The sequence below is a fragment of the Rattus norvegicus genome, chromosome 3 (genome assembly GCF_021556685.1).
Source record: "Rattus norvegicus strain SHRSP/BbbUtx chromosome 3, alternate assembly SHRSP_T2T, whole genome shotgun sequence".
NCBI classification, from domain to species: Eukaryota; Metazoa; Chordata; class Mammalia; order Rodentia; family Muridae; genus Rattus; species Rattus norvegicus.
Window position 1 is genome coordinate 105602206 of NC_141536.1, and position 6943 is coordinate 105609148.

A 6943-nucleotide genomic window follows, 5' to 3' on the forward strand; every position below is an offset into this window, starting at 1 on the left:
GCCTTCATAATTTATATCTCTATTAAGAGTATTCTGTAGTGGGACTGGCGAGGTGGCTCAGCACTTAGGAGTACCTGTTGTGCCTAGCGGCTTTCATCCAATTCTAATCTTGGGAAGCAGAGGCCAGTGAATCCCTGAGTTCAAGGCTGGCCTGGTTTATAGAAGGAGTTGCAGCAGGACAACTAGGGCTACACAGAGCAACCCTGTCTCAGAGAGGGGGTGAAAAAACAACACTTGCTACTCTTGTAGCATTAGTTCCCAGTACCCACGTGGTAGCTCATAACTGTCTGTAACTTCAGTTCTAGCACATCCAATACCTACCTCTTCTAGCCTCCATGAGCACTAAGCACACACCCGGCACACGTGCATACACCGGTAAAACACTCATACACATGAAATAAAAATATGTCTTCTTTTTAAAAAAGGGTAATCTTGCCTGGTATAGTGGTGCAGGTCTTTAATTCTAGCATTCAGGAGGCAAAGGCAGGTGGACCCCTCTGAATTAAAGAGACCAGCCTGGGCTACAGAGCCTAGTCCCAGGATAACCAGGGCTATACAGAGAAATCCTGTCTCCAAAAAAGCAAACAAAAACATGTATTTTGTAGAAGGTGTCTGGTGGTACAGATCTGTGATTCTAATTGTTTGGATACAAAAGAGGACACATTATATGTTTAAGGCTAATCTGAACTACAAAAGTAATTTTCAGACAGCCTGAGCAACTTAGTGAGACGATTCTTAAAAGTAAAAAAAGGACTGTGGCTATAGCATGGTGGTAGAGCATTACCCTAGCAGGCATGCACACACAACACCTATGTTTAACCTTCAATATTACAAAAAGAAGAAGGGAAATACTTAGCCTTTTGAGATAGCACAAGTCTGATGTCTGTTCTAGAAACCTCAAAGGTCATCTTTATTGAAACGGCAAGTGCCATGCCAACCTAGATGCAAAAGGTGCTGTCTCGAAATTAAATAACTAAATAAGAATTAATTAAATAAGTGATCTAGCTTATTTGTTAGAATGCTTCTCAGTATAGGTGACCTTAAATTTAATTCCCAACTCTACAAAATAAAAGCCATTAGCCTTAGTTCATAAAATTTTCAGGGTCAGCCTGGACTGACCCTGGAAATTATGAACTAATTATGAAATTATGTTAGATCCTGTCTCAAATAACAAGAAAAAAGGAGGAAATGGAAGAAATGAAGAACTCAGCTGAGGGGGCTGGAGAGATGGCTCAGTGGTTAAGAGCACCGACTGCTCTTCCTGAGGTCCTGAGTTCAATTCCCAGCAACCACATGGTGGCTCACAACCATCTGTAAAGGGATCTGATGCCCTCTGGTGTGTCTGAAGACAGCTACAGTGTACTCATATATATATAATAAATAAATAAAATATTTAAAAAAAAAAAAGAAAGAACTCAGCTGAGAATGGTTGCCCGTTCTAGATTCCCAGCACTCAGGAAGCAGAAGCAATAGGGTCTCATGGTGAGATCTGTCGAGAAAAAGAACACATTGAAATGGCCCAGCAGGTAAAGGCATAAGTTTGGTCTCTGAAATATACATGGTTCAAAGGAGGAACTAACACTAAGTAAACAAATAATTTTTTTTAATTTAAAAAGAACGCAGAAGAGTGATGATTGCAGTTAAGAGTTACAACTGGGGGCTGGAGAGATGACTCAGCAGATAAGAGCACTGACTGCTCTTCCTGAGGTCCTGATTTCAATTCCCAGCAACCACATGGTGGCTCACAATCATCTGTAATGGGATCTGATGCCCTCTTCTGCCGTGTCTGAAGATAGCTACAGTGTACTCATATACATAAAATAAATAAGTAATTCTTTTTTAAAAAAAGTTAACTGCCCTGTGTTTGAGAAATAGTTAGCTGTTCAGAGTACTAGCTTCTCTTGTAGAAGACCTGGGTTTAATTATCAGCACTCTTACAGTAGCTTACAGCTTTCTGTAACTCCTGTGCCAAAAAATCTGATACCTTCTTCCAACCTTCGGAGGGACCAGGCACACATATGGCACACAAACATACATGTATGCAAATAATTTATTCAATAAAAATAAAGATATAATAAAAATTAAACAAGTATTGTCACACGGCAGAATGATAATACTATAAGTCAGAGGAACTTCAGTTGGCCCTGACAGTCTTCCCACTCCCCTGCCTCCAAACTGAATAGCAATAGAGCTGCCTGTAGAGACCTCGCATAATAAACCCCCAAGTGGCTTATTTAGACCACCCTCCCTACACATACTTACTTTTGTGTTTGAGGGGTTTTGTTAGTTTTGTTTTGTGATAGTCATCTATCTATTCCAGACTTGGCCTGTAACTCATGTAGCCAAGGATGATCATAAACTTATCTTAATGCCTCCATGTTAAACACTATATATTTGTATATATTTGGGGAGGGCAGGGAGGAAACAAAGACTTTCTGTAGCTGTGTCTGTCTTGGAACTGACACAGAGCTCCCCCGGCTCTGTTTTTTAGTTTTTTAAAGCTACATTCTAGCCCGTTTGTTTGGTATATAATTGGGGAATAGAGCCTAGGCTACCTTATCATCAACAGCAAATCATAACTTCTTTTTATTGCTGTTGGGTTTTCTTTTTATTGTTTGGGTTTTCTGAGACAGTTTCTTGATAAGTAACTTAGACTTATTGTGAAATCACTTTGAAGCTCAAGGTTGGCTTCAAACTTCAAACTCCCTCAGCCTCTTAAGTGTTCCTCACCATGCACTACTTCGAAGGGCTTTGGGGGTTTTTTGTTTTTGTTTTTTTGAGACAGGATTTTACTGTGTCACTCTGGCTGGCCTGGAATTCAGAGATCTTCCTGTTTCTTTTGGAGTGCTGAGATTAAAGGTATGCACCCCAATACCCAGCTTTTTCCATGACTCTTAGTTTCTCTGACTCATTTGTTCATGTGTGCAGTGAGGGGGAGGGTGTGTGTGTTCACCAAAATGCCATGGTGCACATGCTGTGACAACACATATAGATGTTAGGAGTGCTAGCTCTGGAGTTAGTGCTCCTTGGCCGGAGAGGATCAAGGAGCTTTGCCTGTGCTTCCCACCTCTGTAGCCATGTTGATAATATCTGTCTAGATTTAAGAGGGTTTGATGGATAAATTTCACCTGCTGAGTCAGTTCCCTAGCTTACATCATTTTGTTTGGGTGGTTGGTTTTGAGATAGGTTTTTACTGTGTATTCCTGGTTGGCATGAAGCTTACAATGTGATTTATTTTATGTACCTGGCCCTTTAAAGATTCCCCAATAACTAGTCAGCTGACTCTTTAGCAGTGCTTAGCAGTTAGAACTGCCTGAGCAAATGACCTTTAGCTTTGACTGCCTCTTGGACTTCTGGGAACAGGAGAGGATATAAAAAGCCAGAAGATGCTTGCAGAAAGATGGTGGGGTCCAGTAGATGGAGGATTAGGGTCCAGGAGACAGGCATTGGATTGGAGAGAGAGAAAGTAATTGAGCCAGGAAAAACTGAGCTGAGACAGAGAAGATTCTGATAGGAGACAGGAGGAGAATGGGCACAGATCCCAGATGATATACTGAAAAGAAAGATTGAAGCTACAGAAACTTCATATGTTGACCATGCATGCTGTCTACAAATTCAGAGAACCACCTGCCTATGCCTCCTAAATGCTTCCCACCTGTAATCCCAGCACTTGAAATGTGGCGACAGGTGACCAGGCGTTTAAGATCAATATCCCCTGTAAACATTCCTTCTTGGATGGAAGGGTATCTTGGGATTCTGAAGTACAAGGACTGCAAGAACTCTGAGGGAAGATGGTATCACAATGGAATGGCATCCCGAGACACTGGAGCTCAGGAAGCACACAGCTCTGAGAGCCTCAGCAGAGGCACTGCTGCTCCTATGGGAGGGTATCCCCAGCTAGATGGTTCAGGAGCCTTAGCCTACCCCCCTCCCCGCCCCGGCCAAGCACAGGAGCTCAGGAGCCTCAGCCCTGCTCCACTGCTTTGCCTCTCACCTCCTAAAGTGCTTCTTGACTTCTTCCCATGAGAGAGTTACTCCAGGCAGCCAATACCATAAAAGATTTATTGGAGGGTCCAGGAACGGGAGGGATGAATCCAGGAGTGGCTGCTTCTGCTCCTGGGAGAGGATAGAAGGGCATTGAACAAGGGGAGGTGGGGACAGCTTATATAGGATTTCTTAGGGGGCAGAGCTTTTCAGAGCTGAGATTTCCAGATTTGACAGTTGGCAAGAGTCCGAGTTCTAGGTTTGGGGAACTCAAGAACTGGTGGGTTTACCTGTTCATGGTTTGGTGGGTTTACCTGTTCATGGTTTGGTGGGTTTTTGTGGGAAGCTCAGAGATTGGTAGGTTTTCTGGCTCAGGGATTGGTGGCTTTTTTTTTTTTTCACCCTCTTTTTCCTGCATCAGGCTTGTGGGTTAGGATAGGAAGTCCTTCTCAGCTGCCAGTGGCTTTGGCCGAGGTGCCATTTCTGTGGAGCTACTCAAGAGAAGTCTGAGAAGAGACGTTGCCACTGTGGACAGCTCCTGTGGTGCTAATTCATATCATAGGCTGAGGTAGGAAAGGAGCCACCACCGTGGACAGCTCCTTTAGCTGTACCCCTAGATAGTGGCAGGCAGAATTGGGAAAGGATGTGTTGCCACTGTGGAAAGCTCCCCATGATAGCAGCAGGTTGAGACATGGCTGTTTGGCAGGTGATGGCATTTTGACAGCTCGTGTTGAGGTGTCTTATGGGTAGCTGTAGGTTGAGGTAGGAAGGAGCCAGCAACTGCTTTGACAGCTTGCCCAGGGTCTCTATTCTACTACATAGCAAGTCGAAGGCCAGCCTGGGCTACACAAGATCCTATTTCAAAAACAGGCTGGGGATTTAATTCAGGAGAGTGTTCATCTAGCATTTGCCTAAACTTACTGTGGTGCATACCTGTAATCCCACCCCTCATGAAGTAGAGGCAAGAATATCAAACAAAAGTCATTCTTGGCAATAGAGCAAGTTTGGGCTGTATGAGACTATCTTTAAAAAGCTATTCCCAAACCTATAATTACAGTGGTTATACTTTTTATTGTCATTCAGACAACTGGTCAAGTTCTTTCGGCCATAGACACCACCAGCTACTCCCTACTCCCAAACTGTGATATGAACACATGGATCTTGTCAACAAAATTAACAGAGCAAATGTAGCAAGGCTTGTGTTGACCCAGAATTGCTAGTGAAAAAACTTAAGAGGCCAGGTGTTTTTTTAACAAAATCTCATTTGTGCACAGGGATTATCCCAAAATTTCCCCTTTATAGTACAATAAAAGTCCAATTTCTATAATAACAATTAACTACATACAATAAGAACAATAATGAGAACTGTTAGGTAGGAATTACATTCACAACCTCTAGTCATTTCTGTTTAGCAACCTTGGAGAAAGTACCCCACTATCCTAACTTGGAGAATCTAAAGTTCTGTACTTTCTATCATAATTTGTATTAATCAACCTAAGAACATATTGTTCTTATTGTATCATGGTATCAGTTGTGCTAAGGTCTGGGGCCGTAGCAATGAAAAGATGGCTATCTATGCAGCTATCCATTTAATAAAAGATTTTGCCACTATTGATTGGTGACACATTGATTATCATATACTAAATTGTTTATTTGTATCTATTTCAGTTTGTGGAGGGCAGAACAATGAACCCTTAAGGATGTCTACATTGTAACCTTGAAATGTAATAATGCTACTCTATTTGGCCATAGAGATTTTGCAGATGTATTAGCCTGGCAGGTATGCTATCTCACACCCAGCACTCAGGGGGCTAAGCAGAGAGGATTGTTCCCCAGGCTACATACTGAGACTGCCTTTAAGAAGCAAAAAAGAAAAAAAACAACAACAACAACAAAAAAAAACAACATTTTTTTCAGAAAGAAGATTACATTGCTGCTGGTTCAAATCTGATTTTATTAGAACTTGCTTCCCTGAAATTTCAGGTCATTATTGGGTTGTAGATGTGGGTGAGTTGAGTGCTTACATAGTTCATGAACCCAGAGTTTGATGCTCAGTACCACATACACCAGTCATAGTGGTAAATCCCAGTAATCTCAACACTCAGAAAGATCCAAGTATCTTCACCTACATAGCAAATTTGAGGTCAGCCTGGGCTACATATACCCGTTAAACAACAGACATCACTAAGATTGTGTAGTTCAATATTATTTCCAATTACAGTTATATTTTCAAGAATTGTTGCTTCTCTGTTAGAAATCTAGTTCATCTTTTTTCCCAGTTCTTAGGGGTTTTTTTTGTTGTTGTTGTTGTTGTTGTTGTTGGTTTTTGAAGAAAAGTACTGAGTAGTTTAAACATTATTTTAAAAAATGGACGTTGGCCACTGACTCATTCTATTTTGGAATGCATGGGTCGCTAATTGATCCAAAGCAACATCCATGCTGCTGGGCATCTAAAGAATTGGAAAGATCTGAAAAGATACCAGAATACAAAACAAGTTTTTCGTTTTGTTGGGTATTTGTTTCTTCTCCTGCTTTCTGTCTCAATTTACCTGAGAATGAATAAACCTTTTTGTGTTTGACAGCCACTGGTGGCCTTTGCCTCTTAGATTTCTAAGCTTAGATTTGCCCAGATTGCAATCCTAATTTCCAGGAGCAATTCATTATTACCTGCTATCTACTAATCAGCTTGGTTGTTCCTACAACCAAAATGCTTTTTTTTTTTTTTGGAGCTGAGGACCGAACCCAGGGCCTTGCACTTGCTAGGCAAGCGCTCTACCACTGAGCTAAATCCCCAACCCCACCAAAATGCTTCTTAAACTGTTCTGTCATTGTCAAATATTTAACTCAAACCTCTGTCTCACCTGAAATATTTTAGAAGTTTCACGAAAGAGATGGCTGCTGCCACCAAGCCTGACAACCTGAGTTGAATCTTGAACACACACGTGGTGGAAGGAGATGA